The sequence below is a fragment of the Cupressus sempervirens genome, chromosome 2 (assembly GCF_028749045.1).
Source record: "Cupressus sempervirens isolate cs-2001-9-10 chromosome 2, ASM2874904v1, whole genome shotgun sequence".
Taxonomy (NCBI): domain Eukaryota; kingdom Viridiplantae; phylum Streptophyta; class Pinopsida; order Cupressales; family Cupressaceae; genus Cupressus; species Cupressus sempervirens.
In genome coordinates, this window is record NC_143119.1 from 640,221,566 (window position 1) to 640,247,668 (window position 26,103).

At 35.6% G+C, this 26,103-nt stretch overlaps 1 pseudogene; it reads right to left on the bottom strand.

Moving 5' to 3' along the window:
* Positions 1-1,616: 1,616 nt before the first annotated feature.
* Positions 1,617-24,440, bottom strand: LOC149574998 (uncharacterized; annotated as a pseudogene).
* Positions 24,441-26,103: the final 1,663 nt, after the last annotated feature.

A 26,103-nucleotide genomic window follows, 5' to 3' on the forward strand; every position in this document is an offset into this window, starting at 1 on the left:
CTTATATAACTAGTGTGCGACAGCGAAGATTCTTCTCAAAATTGTCTATGCACCACTTTAGACACTTTTAAAGTTTAAAACTGGTGTTTCATGGATTTCAATGACATTGCAACTATTATACATGTTATTCTTCTAGGAATCTTGTTATCAAGAAACATGTAAATGTTATTGTCATAAAATTTGTTCAATGCAAGGTGAACATTTTAAGCATTTGTCCTCATGCTCACTTGAGCCCATGTAGCTTGTTAAATATGCATTGCATTATATCCTACAAAAGTCATGAGACAAAAAAAATATACAACCACCACCTTGTTCTTATAATAGAAGAAAAAGATATAATCGTATTCACAAAAAACCTTTCTATCAAAAGTGTTTACCTATGGAAACCTCAAAATCCCTGTTACAAACAAGACAATTGTATAAAGTATAATGAGATGGATGTATTGTAAACAAAGAAAATAAATCGAGTAATGAAAAATTAGATGAAACAAACTGATTAGAAAGCCAAAAGAGATATTATTTGATGCTTTTATCTGTGCAAGCAACAATGAATGGAGGCAATATTTTAGCTAAAAATTAGGGCAATTGGAAAATCCAATTCAAAAATCACTTATGTCAGAGTGGTTGGGTTTTGTAGAGCACCATACAAGATGCCCAAGTGTTCTAGCAATAAGTTGGTCCTATTGGACATCATACATAAGTGATTGAGGTTCATAAGATGATAGTTAGAGATCACAAGTCACATTTCTCTTTCCTCATTAAGATAGGTATTTATTCTTGTGTCAATAAGCAGACTACAAAGACAACTAAAATTGATATGGCACTATTGATCATAAATTTGATTGGGCCTATTACAAACAAGTTTAACCCCATCAAGAAAATCAGCTGTCATAGGGCATACAACAAACATAATCTAGCTTTAGAGATCACTCAACAAAATTGCATATGTATTACTATAATTAATAAGAGGCTGTGATTTTGGTAATATTTCCAAATAAATTAAGAAAATGTACTAGTGATCTCATATGATGACACTAAAATAAACAATTATAGTTACACCACTCATTATGGAAAATCATGACAAAACACCCAAACAAAAATTAGATAATCTCATTATAACCTACCCCAAAAATCAACTTTGCAAGTTTGTTAAAAAATTGTATCCATTGCACGAAATGTACACTAGGTTTTTCATGATTCGGACCAAAAAAAATTATACCCATTGTACTTTACCTTATCCAAACTGATTCTAAATCTAACCAATCCTATTTACAGCATACATGATAGCATGGCATTCATCCAAACCTATAAATTAAACAACCCTATGCCAAAAACAATCACCATAAACCCTACCACAAAACCTACCTCCCAAAACCCATAACTTAAACCAAAACATCTCCAAGAGCCCTAAAACAACAACACTAAAACCCTAACTTGGACCAAAAGCACCAAAATTTATAAATAATTATTGGAAAAACAACAAAATAAAAAGCCCACTCTTTAACTTATCCAATACAAAACCTTACACACAAAGTCAACTCCACACAAATCGCAATACAAAACAACACAATCAATCAAAAGCACAAATTTTCAAAGCGAAAAAGCTAGAAACCTACCTAGGAATGAACTTCATCTGCCTCATCCTCCTCAAGCACAACCTCATCTCTAACTCAGAATCCTTTAGTAGCTTGGTGGGTTGCACTTCAAAAAGATTACACTCCTTCTCCTCATCAGGATACCTGATAACTACAATAGGACAAACGCAGTGGTGAACACAGTAGTTGTTGATGCCACCAAGCCTGCCCTTTGAGTTCCTCCTGGAAGCCCCAAATCCTTGACTCCCCATTATAACTACACTAAGGCCAAGCCTCTTGACCTCCAAACAGAGATACTCCTTCATATCGCGATCCTTGACGATGTGGATCTTAAAAGGAATATGGGCATCCACAAGGGGTTGTGCCAGATTAGTTGCCTTAGTAGATGTGAAATTGTCAAAGTCATCTTTGAGCTTCCGCTGCGACTCCTCATTTGTATGTTTTTCCTCAATAGAGAGATCAATGGAACCCCAATCAACACCACAAAGGACACTTGTAGGGCACACATGAACCAGAATCATGTTGTCCCTAGCTTGTAGATAACAAAAGGAGGGAATATATGTGCTGATATGGTGCCCCAGTTGACGCCAATGTCTACTGCATTCACACTGCAAAGACCTTTTACTTTCCAAACTCAACAAGTGTGCATTTATCTTCACACGAAATAGAACTTTTTTTATTTTAACATTATGAAGCCTGTGTTGGTCAAAATTTCGACCATTATGGGCATGGATTTTTAAAAAAAATGTATTTCCTTGCATATTCTGACGAATTTGACCCCATTTTAATAGATGGTCAAAAATTTTGGTCTAAAAATGGGGTCAAATGTACTAGTGCATACTTATGTCCTCCCAAGACTTTGATGGAATAGACAATGGCTAATAAAGTCTAGTATTTTGACTAAATCCTTTGGCTATTTGACATACTTGACAACTCTGCACAAACTTTTTCACATCCTATGACAACTAAGGTCAAAAATAATGTTCTCTAATAATGGAAATGGTCTTATCTCAATCAAAGTGTCTTGTCATCCCTCCACTATGCTTCTCCTTGATCAATTTCTCCCTCAAGGAACTCCTTGGACTACACAATTGACTTCCCTTGAACAACATACCATCCTAAATCATGTAATATAGGCACTTAGTCCTGTCTAGAGTAACAGGTTCTTTACAAGCCTTCCAAGCCTCTGCAAAGTCAAGATCCTCAAGGTATAGATTCTTGAGTTCATCAAACCCAACCACTTCAACCTGCATTACTATCAGCAACAACTATCTCCTACTTAATGCATCTACAACCCTATTAGACCTTTCGCTTTGTATGAACTCTACCCATTTTAAATGTCTCTAATTCAATTTGCCTTGGCTATTTAGGTACTACAATGCCTGGTGATCAATATACAAAAAAAATTCTTTTGGCAACAAATAATGCCTCCATTTCTTTAAGGCCTAAACTATTGCATAGAACTCCTAATCATAAATAGAATACTTCTTCTTTGCATCATTCAATTTTTCACTAAGATAGGCAATAGATTTACCTTCTTGGCTCAACACGACCCCAATAACACTACCACTAGAATCACAATCCTCTTGGAATACTTTGTTGAAACCAAGAAGTTTCAACATAGGTTGCTCTATCACCTTCTTCTTTAGCAATTCAAAACTCCTTACAGCTCTTATAGTCCACTTGAACTCTCTTCTATCCCCCCTCACTGTTTTAGTTAGGGGTGCACATATACTACTAAAATTTCTAATGAACTTCTTGTAAAAACTAGCCAAACCATGGAATGACCTCACCTTTGTGGTAGACCTTGGAGTAGGCCATTCTAAGATGACCTTCACCTTCTCTAGGTCTATTTTGAGACCCTCAACTAATACAACAAACCCCAAATAGACTAACTCCCTTTTGAAAAAGCTACACTTCTTCAAATTAATCAACAATTTCCCTTCCCTCAACCTTTCAAGGAAATTATGAATATGCAATAAATTTTCATCCAAAGACTTACTAAAAATCAAAGTATCATCTAGATAGACAATAACAAATTTTTCCAAAAATTTCTTTAGTACCTCATTCATAAGCTACATGAAGGTGCTCGGCACATTGGTCAATCCAAAGTGCATGACTAACGACTCATATAGACCTTCCTTGGTCTTGAATATAGTCTTCCACTCATCTCCCTCTCATATCCATAACTAGTGATAACCACTCTTGAGATCTATCTTTGTGAAGTACTGAGCTCCACTCAAACAGTCCATAAGATCATCCATTCTTGGCAAAGGAAATCAATACTTGATGGTTATTCTATTTATGGTCTTAGAGTTTGTACACATTCTCCACTCTCCATCCTTCTTTGGTGCTAGTACTACAAGTACTACAAATGGACTCAGGCTTTCTTGAATCAAACCTTTCCTCAACAACTCCTGAACTTATCTGTTTAGCTCCTTAGTCTCATTAGGAGTCATCCTATGAGCAACCTTATTAGGAAAACTAGCTCTAGGGACCAAATCTATTTGATGATTGATTTGCCTTATTGGCAGCAACCCTTCTAGAACATTATTAGAGATGACATCTCCATACTCACTTAATAGACCTAAAACTTCAAGTGGAATTTCACTACTACCTTCTTTATCTTTTATAGCAATTAAAGCATAACACATATGTTGATGTTTCATGCCATCTAGAAATTTTATTCCATCAACAAGACATGCCCTAGCACTATTGCATACCTTTTCACCCTCCTTTATGAAGGGCTTCAATTTTTGGTGAACTCCATCCTTTGTTAGAGAGTATGTATTTGCATGAGCATCATGTATAGCATGCCTATCAAACTGCCATGACCTTCCCAATAATAAATGCTAGACATTCATTGGAATGATGTTATAGAGAGCCTCGTCATGGTAACTCCCAATATTTAACTTTACCAAACATTTCTCACTAACTAGAACCTTATGATCATTCTACACCCAAGCAATCTGATAGGGTTCAGGGTATTTCTCCCTCTTAAGCTTTAGCTTTGAGACCGTATCCTCTAACACCAAGTTGCTAGTGCCTCCACCATCAACAATCACATCACACATTTACCCTCACACTTGCACCTAGTATGAAAAAAAGTCTCCTTTATCTAGGTTTAATCTCGCCACTCAGTAATACCTTTTCATTAACTAGAACCTCTCCTTTTTTTGCATCCTCTAAATGTGATGATTGTGCATCATCATCCACATGAGCAACCCTTGCTTGACCATTGGCTCTCCTATCTGTCATTCCTTAGTGTTGAGGGAATTAGAAGGCATGATGACCTTCTTCATTACAATGAAAATAGGTACCATGTAAGCCTCCTTTTCTTGAACCTTACCCATGTCCTCTACCTCTTCCTCTCTAATCTCCAAATTTTTGATCATGGGAGCAGTTGAAACCTTCATCCCTCTGATTTTTGCTAGTACCCACATCTTTATTTTTCTTTTGGTTCTCATTTTGGCCTCCAAATGACCTATCATCACCCCTTCCTCCTTGAATACACACTCTTTTCCTTCCATCAAACTTTTTTTTTAGCTTCTCCTCAACTCGCAAGGCAAACTGGTATGCCTCTTCAATGCTAGTCATTCTAACCAGACTTAACTCCTCCTAAATGTTAGGTCTTAACCCACTAAGGTAATGAGCAACCTTCTCCTTGTTTTCTTCTGCATGCCCTACCCTAATAAGGACTTGGTAAAATTCCTCTATGTATTACTGCATAGATTTCTCCTCTTGCTTTTACCCTTACATCTTTTTGAACAAATCAAGCTTGTAATCAACAAGAATGAACTACTTTAGTTTGTCCACCATGCAATCTCATCTTGTGATTTTCTCATTTCCTCTTCTATTTGTTTCTAATTGAATCTCTTGCCACCAAATTTTGGTATGGCATTTCATTTTGGCCTTCACAAACTTAACCCTATTAGGGTCCTCAATATCCTCATACTCAAAATATTCCTCTAGCTCATTGATGTAGTCAATCAACTCATCTAGGTTTAGATTTCTCAAAAATATGTTGACATCAATTTTAGGTCTTTTTCCAAGCTTGGAAATCACCCTAAAAAGCTTCTCCTCCACCTAGTTTAGGACTTCTACTTCCCCTTCCCCTTCCTACTCAATATTTCCTTCTTTATTTTCTTCCTCACTTTCGTCGCCTATGAAAACATTCATCCCTCTATGGATCCCCTCCTGTAATGCTTGGACTTGTCTCTAGAGGGCTCTAACCTCAGGAGTAATAAATTTGACCTTTCCACCACACTCCCTTCATGGAGGCATCTTTTTGTATCAAAACCCACAATGACACAGTCCTGGTGCAAACTACCTCACAATCGACACTTTGTCTACACCCTTAGGAAAACCTGGCTCTAGTACCACTTGATGAGGGCATAATCCAAGACAAAAATGAACACAATAGGAAAGGGAGAATATTATTATTAGAAATGATATGCTATTACATTTAGTACAACAAAAATAAACTCCACAACATTCCTTATGGGCTTACAATGTTATCAGATTCTAGAGAAAACCTTTCTCACAGTACCTTCTCCCAAACTCCACCAAAAACTACCTTTACAATGTCAGAAAAGGTCCTTATGTAAATCAAATAAGGTTTAGGTTAGAAATAAATTTTAGAATATTCCATTTGACATTTATTGCCAAAATAGAAGATTCTAGAACACACGTCAGAAGTTGGTGTAAAATTAGAAGAATCCAAAAATGATAGTCCAACTTCTGGGAGGCATACCTTTTGATCTTGGACTCTAATTGATAAACCATTTACATTTCTAGAAATTTCTCCAAGCACTCTATAGTCCTATGGACTAGATTTTTTTGTTCCTCATTTTTCAAGCCTGTACAAGGTTGTTTAGTGCCTCAAATCTGACTTTGAAGTGCTCTTAGGAGGTCTCCATATAACTTAAAACTACAATAACTTTCAAACCATAAAGCCTTTTGACTTGATTCATTTTCTGGAGTGCTTTAAATTATAAGCATAATCATCCCTACAACTTACACCCTCTAACTCATCATAATTATGGCTCAATTACAAAATAACCTATTTTCTATATTGGCACATATCCCAATATGCTAAAAAACTCTAATCTAGAAAATCAATATCAGAGCTATGAGAGTTAGAATCTTTATTTGGCCCAAATGGGTATCTGAAAATCAAAACCCTTTAAATAGAAACTAACACTAAGCATATTGTTGGGTGATGCAAGATTTCCCTTACACCACTGGATGCTCCTGCATCATATTTGTTGGTAAGATAATTGCTTATATGATTTAAGTACTATCACTTGTTTGATTGATAAAGAGCATTCAACCAAATAATGTAACAATAGCATCTAGAAGAAAGGTTGAGTTATGATATGGAAAAGGAGTCCAAGAATTAGCTAAGATAGTGATATCATAGTGCATCAATAATCTACTTATGGTTGCAAAGGTTAGTTACACTAAGCAAGTTCAAAAGAATAATTAAACAAAGTTTGTTTGCCAAGCTTGACCGAATGTATAGTAGGTGCATAGAAAAGTTAGTGCAAGTCAAGCAGAAAATCTGTGTGAGTCGAGAAAAAGTCTATTTTAGTGTAAGCTGAGTGAAACAGTTGATGTCGAGTAAATTTTAGTTGATGATGAGCACCAATAAACTTTAGTTCATGCTAAGTGATTTTACAGTGGATGCCAATCAATGCAGTATGTGTCTTCCATCAGAAGCTAGTTAGTGTTGACTGTCATCATTATTAGAAAGATCGTGAATTTGATGGATTTGAGCCAACAACTTTGTTTTCTTGGATTATGTGAGCCATGTGGAAGATAAGATTGATGAGCTAGTGGCATAGAATTCATGGTGAACTATTTTGAGGTGAATTCAAAGAGGATTGAAGGAGAAGTTTCTAGAAGGTAATGAAATGAAATAAGGGGTAGATTCATTGAATCCTACCTAGTCTATCCTAACCCTAAATTGCACGATGGAGAATGAAACAACACAATATTTTAATTCTCTATATATAGAGATGGTTGGTCAAAAGCAAAGGTTGTCATGTGCAAGAACCTAAGGACAAGGGGTTTAGGGTATTTTTTCATTCAATGACCTAAGTGAAGAGTCTACATTGGCAAGTTAAGAAAGAAGGCTTAAGGGTATGGATGCTTGAAGGGTGAACAAGCTATCAAAGTTAAAGTGTGTGAAAGCCAAGAAGAATAGAGGATTAAAATAGAGATTTTTAATCTATAAATAGAGTTGTAAGTTGTTATCAAATCAAGTCTTACTGTTACTCTCTAATTATTGTATCATTCTAGGGTAAATCCTTTGGAATAAGGTTGACCTAATAGTCATTTATAAATTCTTTAATCAGATGACATTCCAAATGAATGGTCTAAAGTCCTCTAACAAGGTGATTGAAATCTTTTAATAGGGTCACATTTAACAATGTACATTGTAACCTTTAATAGGGTTGGCCTTTCATAGGGCATCACTTCAAAAGAGTGAGAAAGAGTAGCATGTTACTGGTGGTTTTTTCCAAATTGAGTTTCTACATAAGTTATTATGTTAACTGTGTTATTGAATCTATTATGTTTCATGTTTACATATTTGCAAATTGATTTGTTAGTAACCTACAAGTTTTAAGTGATTACAGAATCTTATGGATGCATGCATGATGATAAATATTTTATAGGTTCACCAAGCTGTGCAAATTTTTTAAAGTACATGTAGACCTTGGATAATTGATTCACCCCCCCCTCTTAGTTATTCTAAATAATTCCAACAATTGGTATCAAAGCCATTTTCTTAAGAGGACTAGTTTGAAGGTACTAAAAGCACACATATCAAGATGTCAAAAAGAGAAGTACCCAAACTTGATAGAGATAACTTTCCTGCATGGAAAAGTTTGATGAAGCTACACCTTGGAGGACTTGGAGATCATGCAAAATCTACCATTACTATTGAACATGTTGATCTTGTTGGAGCTCTAAAAAATAAGAAAGAACACAACTAGAAAATTTTGGAGATTGTGTCTACCCTAAGCTATACTAAGCTTGATAATATCAAAGGATGTGACATTGCAAAGAAAATGTGGGATACTCTACACACCATCTATGGAGTTGACAAGAATGTTCTAAGAGCCAAAGCTGAAAGTCTTAGAGGTAAGTTCAATGATATGAGAATGCAAGAGACTGAGAATGTTGCTCAGTATTGCTCTAGAATAAAAGATTTTGTTAATGCAATAAGAGGAGCTACTAGTAAAATAGATGATGATATTGTACTAAGAAAAATTTTGAGAACACTACTACCCATCTATGCTATTAGAGTTTCTACAATACAAGAACTAAGATGTTTACTAGGGAATGATATAACTCTTGAAGGTCAGGTAGTTAGGCTCACTCTTTTGAGCTATCTAACTTTGATAATTACAAACCTGAAAATATTGAATCTATGTTCAAAGTTAAGTTGTCACTAACGGAACCTAATGAGAAAAAGAAGAAAAAGACAAAATATGTGTCCAATGACAATGAGATAGATGAGGAGGATGTAGATAAACTTGAAGCACTAGTGGCAAAGAGATTTCACATTGGTAAAGGAAATTTCAATTGTAATGAGATTAGTCATATTACTTCTAGATGTCAAAAGAAGAAGAATTATAGAGGTGATGACAAGTACAAAAGTAGAAGAGATGAAGATAGCAAAGATTACAAAGACAAAGGCAAAAAGTCTTGCTACATTGTTGAAGAGGAAACAAGAGATGAATATGATGATCATGATGATGAAGTGTGTATGTTGCAATGAAGGACGAATCTGATGAAGATGAGGCGATTGCATTTGTGTCTTGTGTGAACAAGAATGATAGATGGATCATTGATAGTAAGTGTTCACATCACATGATTGGAGATAAAAGTAAGTACATTATGTAAGGATCTTTTTTACTTCTTGTGTGGTATCTCATAGGATCTTTTCCTTCCATAGAATCATAATAGTTGTGACCTCTTTGGCTTGGACTGGGTATTTCTTGAGAATATTATCATGATGTTGAAGTTTTTTATTCTTGTTCATCACTTCTTTAATATTCCAAAATAAGCACTCATTTTTTCATCTTAAGGGGGGAGCATACATAGCTTCCTTTTTGCACATATTTTGTTCATTTCATGAATGACATATAGAGTGCACTACCATAACACGACTTGCTAGGGTCATTTACTCTTCTCTTTTTTTACATATTTTGGATTGGTTGACTAGCACTATACAACTTGTTAGACCATTTGACCTATCTTGGCACATACACAAACCATCCTGGTGATATAGAAGTACTATAGTATGGGGGTGTACACATGCAAATTTTTCAAAAAGCACAAAGTTTTATAGGATTAATTGTCATGCATACAACTCTGCTAGACCATTTAACCCTACCTTTTATTTTTTGTAGGATTGACTACCAAACAAACAACCCTACAAGACTATTCAATCATGTCCCCTTGATGTGGTTCACAATATGTAACACAAACCTTATTGGGCAAGTTGATCTCTCTCTCTCTCTCTCTCTCTCTCTCTCTCTCTCTCTCTCTCTCTCACACACACACACACACACACACACACACACACACACAATGATTTTGAAAATGAAAGACTAAAGTCTATTGGGGGCTTGGTGGACTCTTTGTTTCCTTGGTCATGATAAATAAGATTGTCTCTTTCTTTTGGTCTAATTTACCACGTGCATGAGTTAGGCTCATACTTCCAGCTAAAGTGGGGGTTGATGTATCGACCTAAGATGGAGACGCCCATCATTTAAGACTTTATCTCACATCCTTCAGTGATTCTATGGTTGACGAATTTATTTGTGTATAAATGGATCTATTTCCCACTCAGATCATTTATTTTCCCATTATTTTTGCATAACCCACAAGATCTTGCAATCACAGACCCAAGATCTCCTTAGGGATAGGCCTACTTAAGTTGACCTATAGTATAGATCGACCCAAGGATAACTTTAGTGGAAAATATTCACCAATTGGAAAATTTCACTCATCGAGGACTCTCAATTTGGCAAAAAAAAAAATTACACTTTCAGGCTTGCCATGTCTCCTACACTTTATAGAAATTGAGTCATGTTCTTAGGCCAATCGCTAATAAAAATACATAAATATTTTTGTTTTATTGTTGACTTTTCCAATAGAATCTAATCTTTCCACACGATAAATTAAATATTTTCGCCTACAATTTCAAAGGAGTTCCTTAATAGATGGTCATATTCACCAATATGTAATTTAAGTTACATTACAGATTAAGTACATAGATTTGACATGTGTCTCTAGTATGGAGACTTTACATGGAACTTTTTATCCTTTCTCACTTTGGCCTAAAATAAATTTGATTATAGACATGTGTCTTTATTTTGGGGGCTTTCTCTAAAACTTGGTGGCCTTTGAAAGTTTTTCTCAGAATATTTTTTAGGCAATTGATCCATGTTGTTCAATAATTTCAAGGTAAATCAAAGTGATAAAAGTGTGCTAAATTTAACCTCCAAGTCTAATAATTAATTAGGCTTTGTATAAAATAATAATAATAATGAGATGATGATTGTTAGATATGTGTACTTATGTGCCTATCGATGCAAATTTCTTCAATAATGAAAGATTCACTAGGGTAAAAGTACAAACATGTGTAACCCTTTTACAAAGGAAAAGGCTAACATCAAAAAAAGTTTTAAACTTCAACAATGTAAAAGTCATATTTCTATTTTGAATTATAAGTTGGTGTAAACTGATGAAATGTGTATAAATGGATAAAGTTTTTGTATGCTATTTTAAAAAATTAAAAATTAAAAAAAAATAGTATGTTTTTATAATTATCAATGAATTTTTTTTAAAGTGTAAAAATTTAGCAAATCAGGGGTTATAGTTCTTACCACAAAAATAATTGTAAATAAATGTTTTTCCATCTAAATTTGAAGTATGTTGTTGAAGACACATGTACCTAGAACTATCAAAAAGAAAGATTCAAAAATATTGTATATTTTGCCTGTTATAGCTATTCTACATTGAATTTTTCATAATTTAACGATTTTTCATTCCCACCATCTTTTCCCTATAAAATCTATATTAATCCTTTAAAACATTATATATTATTGAAGAGGACTCTCTCTTCTAGAATAATTCATCATTTTAAATTTTTTTCGATATCATCTATTAATTTTTATATTTTTCCATATCATCTACTAATTTTTATATATTTTCGAATGTGCATCATCTTCAATATTGAAATACCTACTTGCATTATTTTGCAATTATTGTAAATGATATTGAATCACCTATAAAAGAATTATATGTGCATAATTCTAACTACAAGCTCTATCCAATGGTATTTTTGGTTTTTTTAAAACCCTAATTTTGATGTTGAAATTGGCCTCTGAAGTGTAAAGTTTTTCATAATTAAAAAAAACATGATAGAAATTGCCACATAGGATGACACAAATAGTTTCAGTCAAATTGAATCCAATCAAATCATATTCGGCCAGATCTGACTTGATTGAACCATGTTGCATGCAAAATCACATGCACCAACCTTAAGGTTTTCTTTGTTTCAAGTAAAAAAATAAGTTTTTTATTTTAAAAGTAAAGTTTAATTTTTTATTGAACTAAATCAATTTTATTGTAGAAATATTTGGAAATTAGGTTTTTTAAATTATTTGTGTATTGAAATCAATTAATTAAATTTATTATTTGATTTGATTTAAATTAATTATTAGAGTTAATTTAATTATTTTAAAGAATTATGAAAACTATTAAAATTATTAAATAGTTAAATTATATAATATATTTAATGATTTTTCTTAATCTAAATTTAGCAAGGCTTTAATGCAACTAGTTGTCATAAGATTTTCTAGCCTTACAAATAGTCAAATATAATAAGCTTCTAAACTTGAAAGCTTTTTCTAAATTGTCTATGATCTACTATTATTTATGTAGTTAAATTTGGAAGTCTTTTGTATGCAAGTGATTCGAAGCTCTCTATTCAAGTTTTTGTACAATGGGGAATAAAGAAAAAAGGACAAAAAGATGTGATTGAGTAAGAGATTACCAAAAGAAAGGATGGACAAAACATAATATAGAGCCACCAATTGAAGATCCATTGATTAAAGTTGAAGAAGATAATGTTGAAGTTCCAGAAAGTAGTACAAAATTTTGAAAATATGCTTTACGTTTGGAAAATTTGATGGAGATGGACGAATAACCTCTCTTTAGAGAAATTGAATCATCTTAACACATTATGCCAGAAAGTAAAATAAGCTACATCTAAAAAATATTTTGGAGCAATTTTTTGAAAATAAATCTCTACTTAGCCAAAACTAAGACTATCGTAAGGATTAAAACCCTAGATAGTGTGCATCATACTGATCAACTCATCTCTAATCGTAGTCAACTTATTCCTATGTTGTAGGGTAGGTGAATCATGTAAGCTCTAATCAATAGTATCAAGTACACTTTGTAAGCGTTGAAGAGTCTCAGTGGAAAGTGTCTACCCATCCTCGATACTATTAGTGGATCTATGTGATGATCCACTATGGGAACAACCATGTACACTAGCCTCTCCAGAATCACTACTACCAGATGCCATAATGATGAAGTATATAAACAAACAAAATAAGATAGTTGATTATGTGGTTAGAGAGGTTTAGGGATTATGGGGTTAGAGAGAGGTTTAGGGTTTAGGAGTTAAAGAGAGGAACTACAGGTTAGAGAGAGAGAGAGGAGGTTAGGTTGGGAGAGATGAGGTTATGTAATTTAGAGAGAGGGGGGGGGGGGGGGGGTTAAAGTTAGAGAGAGAGAGAGAGAGAGGGAGGAGGTTAGGTTTGGGAAAGATGAAGTTATGTAAGTTAGAGAGAGAGAGAGAGAGAGAGAGAGAGAGAGAGAGAGACAAGTTTAGGGATTATGGGGTTAGAGAGACGTTTAAGAGTTAGAGAGATGGGGTTTAGGAGTTAGAGAGAGAGGAGGAGGAGGAGGAGGTTAAGGTTGGGATAGATGAGGATGTGTGTGTGTGTGTGTGTGTGTGAGAGAGAGAGAGAGAGGGAGGAACTACAGGTTAGAGAGAGAGAAGGTTAAGGTTTAAAAAGATCAGGTTATGAAAGTTAGAGAGATAAAGTGACAAAGTTAGGAATTAGAGAGATATATAGATACACGATTAGGAGTTAGAGAGAGGTGAGGATTTTAGTGTTTGAATTAGAGTTTCATTACGTGAACATATTTTGATTTAAGGTTCAATATAGGAGTTAGAGTCTAATTTGGTTCAATGTGAGAGTTTTAGTTAGAGTTTGATTAGGTTTAATGTTGTGGTTTAGTTACATTCAACGTTAAGTTCCACTTAACTATAATTTATTAGGTTCAATGTTAAGGCTTCAGTTAGAATTTAATAAGGTTCACTGTAAGAGGTAGAGTCTGATTTAGTTCAATTTGAGGGTTTTAGTTACTAGTTTCATTTGCTTCAATGATAGAGTTTTACTTATGCTAGATAAAGTTTTGTACTATTTTCTATATTTTTTGTTTTTATCAAATATTTCAAACAACAATTTCTAAACTTTTACTCAATTTTTTTTAATGTTTTCTAACAAAAACAAAGTAAAAATATCTAAATTCTAATATTCTCTCTAAATAATTTTATATATTTAATAAATATTTTTAATATTTTCTAATCTTTTCTAATATTTTCTAAAATTTCTAGTATTTTCTAAATTTTATAAATTTTTAATTTTTTTCTAAGTTTTGTAAAGAATTTTCTATATTTTCTATAAACAATGTTTTACATTTTTTCTAATATTGTCTAAAGCTTACTAAAATTCAATATTTTTTCTAACTTATCTAATATTATACTATTTAAAAATTAATACATTAGTTAAAAATATAGATGTATAAAAATAAAAATTATTTTAACTTTTTAAAATTGTAAACCATTACAAAAAAACATTACAAACCAGATTTTTACCTAAGAAAACGTAAAATAATACTTAAAACATACTAAAAATTTAGAAAAAATTGTTGGTGTACCTAATCTGGCCGAATTACTCCTATAGCCCCTTTCTCGCTCTGTAATCCCAGTGAACTTATTTCATGCAAATGAGCCATGGATTGCACTTTTCATAGCTTACAATTTTTTTGTGGTTCCAACCGAAATCGATCTAGCCGAATTCATTCTGATCGGACTGATTTCGATTGGAATGCCACAAACATGTACATGTCATGTGGCGTCTATTTGATGCCACGTGGATTGGGTCGAAACAGATCCAATTGTATTTGGTCTAGTCAGATCTACAAAGTTATCTCGAAAGGTGGCACAGATCCGTACTTTGACTCACCAACATTTTAAAGAATTTTTAAAAAATTGGAAAATAATCACCAATAAAATTTAATTTTTCCTATTTTGAAAAAAAATTGCCAATAGCCCCTTGAAATAACATTGGATTTGCCAAGTGGTAAATAATATGGCGAACAAATGTGTACAAGTGAAAAAAGTAGAATACCCTAGAAAATTCTCAAAAAGCCCTAGTACTCGAATCACAAGAAGGAAGGATCCTATGAATACATCGAATCAACCCCCACAAAAACCAAGGAAGTACTTATAATTAACACCTTCTCTCCTAGAAACTCGTAACAGATTTGATGCCTTAGTTTCAAACCAAATAGGAAACCAGAACAAAATCAAGCCAGAAAAAAAATGGGAACCTTTCAAACTTGGGTATCTTTACATGAAGCCAAAGATAAGGAAATCATCCAAAACCTAGAAAAATTGAACGACGACTACAACAATGAATGGATCTAGATTGGTAGCAGGAAAGTCAAGAGGAGGCAACTATAGACACCTAAATCTAATTACATCACTTAAGTAATCCTATTTAGTCATCTCCTAAGGCACCATTAATTAAGTATTTAATATTTAATTAATCTATTGTCATCCCCTAGTTAATTAGTTAATTTAATTAACTATAGTCCAATTGATAAAATTAAACGATCACCCAAAATCAATTTATCAATTAAATCCCTATTCCTCAATTAAATTGAATAAATCCTCTAATCTATTCAATTTAATTCTATATCCCCATTTTATTAAATAAATCATTTAATAAAATATCTAAAACCCTAAGAGCCTCCCTAAACCCTATCCTAACCCCTAATCCAACCCATTCACACATACTACCCTCACTTAGCCACCTAACTAACCCATCCCATCAAATCTAAGCCACTTACCCCCTAATCCCCCTCTAATCCAAGCCTAATCCTCTTCTAAACATGTGCACAATCATAAAAATGGGTTAAGACTTGCTAACCCAAGCCAAAGTCAAAAATCTCATTCTCCCCTCACTCTCCAACATTTATGACCCAAGCCAAAGTCAACAATCTCATCCTCCTCCCAACCATCTCTATTTGACCCAACCATCTCTATTTATGGATAACCATCCCTCTCTATCGCTCAATCTCCCTCATGACTCCTTTGACCAATCCTTATCATATCCTCTCACATCCAATCATCCTGTGAAATGTATCATTTCCTAATTGGCTTCAAACAAGCACAATCCATGTGCTCCCCTTTGAGTGCATCCTAGCCCTCCCTCACCATCTTTTCATCCTTGCATCTTGATTGTCCATCCCTCTACCCCTTGGCCTATAAATAGAAGCCTCTCCCTTCGCAAACATCATCCACTTCCATGCTAATGTTATGATGCTATTTTGAGAGCTTAAGGACTATCAAAATACCATCATAATGGAAAAATCCATCCACAAATCCACTTTGATCCATTTTTTTTATTGAAGCTTGAGCAATATTATTGAGCACACATCTACATCAAAGGATGCATCTACAAAATCAATGAGGCTTTTGGAGTGATATTCCTCTTAGTTTGCACTCTCTTACACCTTCGTTTGTCTAATCTTATATGTGAATATAGTTTTAGTTTGTGAATGTTTTCCTTATTGTTAATGCTCTTTGCACACTAAATCTTGTTCTACATTTTGGCACGCTCGGTGGGACCCCCACAAATGACAAGGTAAAATTTATTTATTTATATTTTTTTTATTTAAAAAAAATATTAAGAAAAAAATCTCATCTTCTCTCTTCTTCAAATTTTCTTTTTAACTTTTTTTTTTTTTTAAATATACCTTTTTTTTGTGAAAGTTTGGTAAAAATATGCGTATTCATATATATGTATTTTTATTTTATTTTTTTAAATTCAAAAAAGTGTAAAATACATGCCTGTCTTTTTAGCGTGGCACAAATTTTGGCTCCCAAAATTTTTCAAACTTCTTGCAGGTACCATCCAAACCCATCCAAACCGACCTGGCAGCCACCACAATGCCATTCCTAGTCATAGCCCATGGCCTTTGAAGACCACCAACACCTCTGCACTCATTCATTGGGTTCTAGCCATTATAGTAAAACATCATCATATTAAGTTACTATCTAATCATGCATAGTCCACGCCCATTGGATCTGCCATGTTAGCAAGTCAAATTTTTTTATGCCTATGACAACCATATGGCCATGAAATTTAAAGTTGGCCTTTGATGATGTCAACACGACATCATTTCTACATGCCTTTTTAAGCTTTGAGAAGCAACAATTGGTGTTTTGCTCATAACTTGAGCATACAAACTCCATTTTTAGAAAATAAAATATTGTTGAAAAGTTGGTTCTGAGTCTGTCATGATGGTATTGGTTTTTATCATATTTTGTAGCCTTTTAGATACTTATTTTCACTATCAATGACTGAACTTTGGTAATTTTTGCAGAGATATTTGCTAACTCATGCATTGTCAGTTGAAGACTTCTATGAAAGCACTAACCATGTTTCTTGTAGGTTTTCTTTACATGGTTTAATGCTCTTGGAAAATGAACTTGAATGTTTAAACACTTGTCTTTGAATGCATGTTTCTAAAATCAAATCTTGAATGCCATGGATTAAAATATAACATTTTCATTGGAATGCATGATCAACACACTCTTGAATGCTAAAGGTTAAAAAGAACGATTGCGATGAACACTTTATTTAAGGTGCAAATGAACATTATGTGCAAACACTTCAATTTTGGGGCTTAAAATAAATTCATCAAATCTCGAATGCTCTAAACGCGATTTACTTTTGTTGACTTGATTTTACTTTTTTTGGCGATGTTGTCAAGTTGGAATGAACATTGTATGACATAATCATAAGTATCTTCAATCATAGATTACAAAATCTAAGTCTTCAATTGGAAATGAATGAGTGTCTTTTAAACCCAAGATCACTTATGTGGTCTTCTTTTACACTTTTTAGGAGGCCTGCTTGGGGATTTCATCACCCCTTGGGACAACCTCAACTCTAGCATTCTGGTAGAGTATAAATATTGGGAGGTGAATCGAAAGACACCTCTCTTGGAAGCATAATCTTGTCACTCTTGGCTAAACCCCAAATAACTTTATACCTTTGGAAAGTGAAGGTGGAGATTTGGGTTACCGTCTTCTCCCGGCTGAGTGGCATTATTTTCTTTCATCTACAAATTTGGGCCTCACATACCTTGTGTATATTGAGGAAACCTCTAGCTAATCTTGTATATCCTAGAAAACATCTTATAGGGTTGTTGGTGTGTTTGATGTGCTTGAGTGTTCAAAAATCCTCCCCATGTTTCAAAAACAATCAAGACCTTTTGCTAAAGAGATCACTTATACACCATTCAAAACAGTTGTTAGCAAGTCCATTCGCAACAACCCTAAGTCTAGTTTGTTCCACTTTATCCCTTGGTAAGTCATTCAACCCCAATGAAAGCCATACTCGGCGTAGTTACTGCCTCATCAAAGTTTCATCCACAAGTTCCAAAGCATTGTCATCATAATCATACCCTTTCCTACATCATTCTAAGTCTTCCATCAAGTCTTCCTTATCCTGAGATAGCTAAAGTCTTCTTAGTCATCTCCCCACCCTATTTCCATATCCTTTGGAGTCAATCTTTCCTTTCATCATGAGTTTAATCCAAATCCAAATCTAAGCTTCCCAACTTATCCTATCCATCCATATACATCCTTCATCCCCCTCCAACTCATCATTGAAACATAATGTCACAATCCTATTACAATGAGTTTACCTTTTCTCCCACCCCATCCTATTCCAATGATGATGATGATCTTTTCAACTATGATGGGTATATTGAAAGCCTTAGAGATATTACTCCCAACATCCTCTAAAATCCAAACATTCCTCCTAACTACTCCATCCTTCCTCCATGCATACCCACTAGTACTCCCTACCATACCTTTGACAAGGGAAATCCATTATTGTCCTCATCCTTACCTCCTTCTTATATTGTGCCAGTATATTCCTCTTATACATCAATCATATCTCCATCTTCCTCTACCTTCATCTCCCAACCTCCACCATTCCAAAACAATTCTAGTAGCTACATCCCTAGTCCAAATCCACCATCCCAATATCCTTAAAACCCCTTTCCAAATACTCCAATCAATCCTAGTCATACAACACATCACCTCAATCCCCTTACTTCTACTAGTCCAACACACTTGTCTCCAAGGAATTTTACAAGGAAACCCAAAGTAAATCCATTTCCCACACCCATCATTCCTCTTACATCATCCTATCGCATCCACCCCACTTATCAAACCCCTTCCATCTCCTACCTCCCATCCATCGAATCCCTCCAAATCCTATCCACATCACCTCCTCCTAGCATTACCCAAATCCCATGTAATAAACCTACTGAGTCCATTCCCCATCAACCCATCCCCATTGAAGAACCTCCTACCCATCCATCTACCTCACTTAAAGAAAGAATCCACACTTCTCCTACCATACCATCCACTCCCATCCTTTCCTATCAAGATCTTGTCCAAAGGCATGTTGAAATATCCCCTGACACAAAAGAAGATCCCACTATCCCACTTATTCCCCTACATGATCCAATTTTACCATCCCCTCCATATCTGAATCCTACCATCTTACCTACTCCATCTCAAAACTCCTATCAAGATCCTATCCTTCCATCTCCTCTGCTTCATGCTCATACGTACCCTATCATCCATGATGATAGATCCATCGAAGAAGAATGAATTATCATATTTGAAGATTTGACCCCTTCAGCTAGTAATGGACTCACATCTTGTGTTCCAAATAATGAACATCATATTGAAAAAATAAATAAAATTATATCTCTCGATGTTGGTATCCCTCCTACCCCTTCAAGGTCCCAAGTCCTTCCATCTTCAGCCCACAATTCCCATCCATCTTCTTCTCCATCTATTTTGGGCCCTTATCCTATTACTTCTTTTCAAACGTCCATTTTAGTTCCATATATCCCTTATATAAATCCCACACCCTTTCCATCCATTTTTGGTCCTTATATACCTAATATGAATCCTTCATTCCCTCCATCTATTTTGGGTCCTCTTCTCTTGCTTCCATATCCTCCCTTGCTTCCATCTATTTTGGGCAATTATACGCCTCCATATCCTATATTCCAATCCATCATTCCATCCCCTCAAATCCACCAGCTAGATCATCAAAGGAACTCATCCTTGAATCCCTTCCAACCTTCAACCTCTATCTTTCCATCCATAATCCCTCCATATCCCCCATGCTCTTGTTCCCATACCATGGCTAATAGAAGCAAATTGGATGCCAAATTAAAATGCATAAATCCAAAAATCCACAAAAATCCAAGTTTCGACATGTCCCTTCTAAAATACATGTTCCAAAAGTGAAACATTTTATCCAAATCTCCATATATACATCCTTCATCCCCCCAATCCACTATTAGACCATATGCTTCTTATCCTAAATTTCCCATCCTCCATCTTCCAACTTTACTTGTAGTCCTTATATTTGTCTTTCTCCATTTTCTCCTTCACCTCATTCAATACCATCTTTCCCACTACTTCATCACCTTTCAGGGTGTGTGCCGATGATGATATTTCCATTTTCCTCATTCATTTACCCACAAGCCTCATGTCTTTCCATCCCTTACCGGCCAACTCTCAACTATCATTCTACTTGTATAATCCAATCCTTTTTAACTCCCTCCCTTCCTACCAACATCTATTAGTCAAAATGCATCAAAAAAGTCAAAAAATAAAAAAACAAAAAACAAAAAATCATCCACTGGTGAAAACTTGGCAATTCAAGCGCCATGGATAAGTACCATAATAAAAACTTGGCAAACAAGTGTCATGCGTAATCCCTTTATCTAAATTCTCTATACACTTGGGGGCATGTTCCATCACCCACCATACCCACCACATCTTATCCATTTCACCCACCACCTCCTTTGAATCTTGATAAAAATAAAGTCCACCACAAGATACATGCTTTTGGTCATCCTTTTGACATCCATTCCCCATTGAAGTTTGTCTCCACCTATCCTTTCTCCACCCCCCCTTTCATCCATATAAATCCTCCCTCATCCTCATCCACTGAATATTATTACCCCCTAACTTCCTTGCTCCTTCACCTTTTCTATCCTAGCTTCCCTCTACACAATCCACCCCTCTATCCTATCACACCCCTCATAAAAAAACTCCTCCTAGCTTCCATATATCTCCCTTATCCTCTTATTGACCAATCTTCCATCCTATCACTTCCCTCATAAACCCTCCCCTTGAATCACATAGACTGGGGGCACTATATTCCTTGGAGATCATGTCATGTTCATCCTTCTATTCCCCCCATCCTAGCCCTATTTTTTTTTCTCTTGTCATTCCCAAAACCACTCATTCCCTTTTCTTCTATCCTTGCACTTCTCACCATCTCTTCATCTTTCCCTCACCTAGTACATCCCTTGTCATTGGTATCTAGCTCTCGGCTATCCTCATATATTCCAATGTCATCCATAAACTCCCTTCATTACCTCTTTAGGTACCTCACATGGTCTTGGTTACCCCCGTATTCCACCAAATCTCGGTCACATCCTTCGTTTCACCCCCACAAACCCAAAAACATTCAAAAATCACTCAACATTACCAAAAACATTAAAAAATCATCCAAAATTACCAAAAAATTCAAAAATCACTCAAAATTACCAAAAACATTCAAAAATCACTCAACATTACCAAAAACATTTCAAAAATCACTCAAAAATACCAAAAAAATTCAAAAATTGTCAAAAAAATTTATTATTATAAAAAATATTCATAAATCATCCAAAAAAAAAAAAAAAAGAAGAAGAGGAGAGCTTCCTTCTCTCACAACCCTTTCACACACACCTTACTTTCCACAATAAAGACCTTGACATGAGACAAAAACCTTTCACAAACCCTACACAATGAGAAACCAATAGACTTACAACCCTTTCACATAAACCTCTCAAAGAGAATCTTTTGGAGTTGTAACCATTTGCAAGGCCCATGCCAGTTGCCTCACACCACAAAAGGAGAACCAACCCCATCACTCCTCTACCGACCATTGATACATCTAGAAAATGAAGGCAAACTCACTCTTCAATGTCCTCCATTGGATTACCAGAGGATTATGCACAAACCACCCCAAAATCAAACACACAAGGATGGAGGGAAAGACAACACTGATAGCTGACATAGCTACCCAAACTAACCAAAAATACCAAAAAAAAATCATAAATCATCCAAACTTACCAAAAAAATTCAAAAATCACCCAAAAATACCAAAAAAATTCAAAAATCATCCAAAAAATACCTAAAAGAAATTCAAAAATTGCCCAAACAAAATTAAAAAAATAAAATAAAATTCCAAAGCATTCACAAGGGGGTCATAAATGCCAAATATGGCCTTAAAAGCTTGAAACATTAAAACACCGCCCCAAAATTCCTCTCAATTTCTAATATTAAGAAATTGATATTAAGAAGAAGCATGGTAATGTCTTGAAACATAATTCTAGGCTTAGAAAAATCCAACACAACTCGGATAGCGAAAGAGATGCTGCAAAGCCGATTGTCGCCTTCCTTCCATCCAACCATTATTAATGTGAATCAAGAAGGACTTTTAGTCTTATTTAAGTTGCAGTGGCCAAGATTCGTCTACCCACCTTCAACAAATATATCAATAGTGTTTCGTAAGCCCACATGTCTTTTTTGGCCCCCTCTAGCATCTTTTTAAGCTTAAAATGCTTTTTCAAAGCCCAAGTGTCCTTTTTGAACCACTCTAGCGCCTTTTTAGGCCTTAAATGCTTTTTCAAAGCCCAAGTGTCCTTTTTGGGCCCCTCTAGCACCTTTTTAGGCCTTAAATGCTTTTTCAAAACCCAACTGTCCTTTTTGGACCACTCTAGTACCTTTTTAGGCCGTAAAAGCCTTTTTCAAGGCCCAAGTGTCCTTTTTGGACCCCTCAAGCACCTTTTTCAATCCTTAAAGCTTTTTTCAAGGCCCAAGTGTCATTTTTGGACCCCTCAAGCACTTTTTTCAGCCTTAAAAATGCCTTTATATGCCCAAGCACCTTTTTCAAGCCCCCAAAATGTCTTTTTAGGCTCAAAGCACCTTTTTCAAGGCCTTATTTTGACCTTTACAAGCCCCCAAAATGCCTTTATAGGCCCAAGAGCCTTTTTTAGGCCCTCAAAATGCCTTTTTAGGCTCAAAGCGCCTTTTTCAAGGCCCTATTTTGACCTTTTCAAGCCTCAAAAATGCCTTTATAGGTCCAAGCACCTTTTTCAGGCCCCCAAAATGCCTATTTAGGCCCAAACGCCTTTTTAAGGCCCTACTTTGACCCTTTTAGGCCCCTGAGACATCTTTTTATGGCTCAAACACCTTTTTCAAGCCCCTGAGACATCTTTTTTTGGCCTACATGCCTTTTTCAAGCCTTGTGTAGGTCCCAATGCTTTTTCCATGCCTCATAAACATTTGTCTCATCACACACCTAGAGAAACGTCCCCACATTTTATCTTATTCTTATCTATCATACTTGCTAAATCTACACAGACATTCTCGCCTACGAGTCATGGTTACCCTTACTCTACAGATTGTATTGTTCCCACTTTTACAAGAGTCAAACTATTTCATTATTTATCACAAAAACACAAAAATAGATCAAACATCCCAAAAATATTTAAATATTCGACAAAAACACAAAAACATCCATATATCTTCCATAAAAAATCCCAAAAACAAAACATTACATTACATTATGAACAACATCTATTGTCCCTTTGATTGCCACAACAACAAGCACAAACTTTCTATTCTCCTACGACATCAACAACAACATTCCATTTAACTAATAATGTTTGGCAGATTTTTTATTCTGGCCTCCCTGGGGGAGGTGGCAAGATAGGGTGTCCCATTAATGGCATTCCTTCAAACCCAGTCCTAGATGATGATGCCCCTAGAGTCATCCTCACACTTGCCCAAAGTGTATCCATGGGGATCAGGATGTTACCACGCCTCAAGAGTGTGTTTATCTGCTCCATAAAATGTTTTTCAGAGTATACAACTCCTCTCCTTTGCTCCAAAGGGACTGCTTGGTGATATAATCCCATGTAGTATGTTGCCTCTCGCGCAACCCTCACTAATTGCTCCATGACATCTTTCATTTTTGCCTGTAGTATTTCTGCTCCTGGAATAGTTGTTGTCCTCTGTGCAATATCGCATTCTCTTTCATATCTATTCGCTAGCATTTTCATTGACTCTCTCTCATATTTCACTGTATTCAACTGATTCTAGTACCATGTAATGCATGCATTACTTGCATTTAGCTGCTCTTGTGACCTCCGCACTAAACTATTGGTCTGCACTACTGACTCCCTAAATGCTTCTACTTGTGACCGCAGGAGCAATAATTCATTTTCACATCTCTCCATCGCCGCTCTCTCAGCTACCAAAGTTGCCTCCATAGTCTCCACTCTTGTTTGCTCCATCATTAACATCACCCCTAGGTGCTCAACTTTCGTCCGTGCACCATCCTCTCGTGCTCTTTCAATCAAGCCTTGAAAAAAATTTGCATCTTTCTCCACCTAGTTAGCTCGTTCTTTTTCCATTGCCAATGCTTTCTCCATCACCATTGTTGCATCATGAGCCACTTGTACTGTAGCATCAGATTGCAATGCTTGAAATGGCCAAAATGCAGACAACACTGGGTCACCCTTTTGTTCCCCAGAGCTCTGCATCATATCCCCTAAACTTATTTTTCCCTTCTTCCATACAACCATTGTTGGTCGCATCACGGATCTTTGTTCCTCTTCTGGAAGATCCTCTTCTACAGATGGCTAATCTTCTGCACTTGCTCCCTCTAACAACACTCCCACACTTGGTAAGTTTGTCTCCTTCTCTTTTTCCCTCGACTTTGATTGTTCCATCGCACCTTCTACTAATAGCTGCAGCAAGGTCGATCTTCTTCTTCCTCTTCTAGCTGATTTTGAGCTGGATTAATTTTGCTCGCCTCCACCACTCCCCGATCACAATGCCGCAAACTTTGATGTGGCAAGGTTTCTCTTCCTTCTTGTTGGCTCTGCTTTACGCCCCACTTTTGCCCCCACAACCATTTCCTTTCTCCTTGTCTTTCATTTTCCTCTTCACTCCATCCCCCCGTTCCTCCTTCTATCGCCTCTGGCATTTTCTGCCTCTGCTCTTGCGAATCAGCCATTTTTATTTCACTCACAGCTTAATTCTTCACTCACACTTTTCTTATGCTTCAACGAACACTTCTTGTTGTTGGGCTTTCATCAAATTCACTCACCTTTTATAGAACCAACAACATTCTCCATCGCTTCCATTACACGCTATCCATATCTTCGGCAATAAGCTTCAATACCTGCCATCATAATAGTCAAGTCGACAACTACTTCCATCCTTTCAACACCTCATCTCCCCTATAGTAATAGTATGCTATATCCTATTTCTTTCCACTAGCTTCTCATCTCACGCTTTTCCTCACACTATCTCCTCATCCCTAGATTTTCTTCTACTAATCTTCTCATCTTCATCTTTCCCACCACTATCCTATCATGTTGAACTTTTGTAAGGTAATCCCTTGTAAATACTTTGGTTTTTCCACTGTACCATCCTTGCATGTTATTCCTTCACTTGGTATCCTTGTATATCTCTCCTCTCTTCATGTTAGTTCATGCTTGATCATAACTTGTAGTTCTCTTGGTTAGGTGCTTTAGCGAATCCTCATACGAGATCCCTTGTCATCAAAATGTTGTCCTCAATAGTTCTGATTTTCCAACTCATCCTAGTCCTCGATATTACCGATAGATCCTTGCAGGATGCATCCTTCCTCTCGTCTAACCTTGGTCCGTCAATATCCAGTCCTACGAATCACTTTGGCAAATAGTTACTTTTTTCATGGATTTACATTTTCTTTCAATTTATTTTCTTTTCGGGATTTCAAGTTTGGTTCTTAAAGTATCTCTTCCAAGTGATTTGTGTTGTTCCCTCCTCACGGTCACCACGATCTTTTATATCATGGTGTGCTATGAATGGGGCAATTCAGGAGCAAGGTTTTGATCAAGTATTTTTCTTCTTTTTTTCCTGCTTGTGAGTTAGTCGGATATGACCATTGCATAGTCCAAACATGTG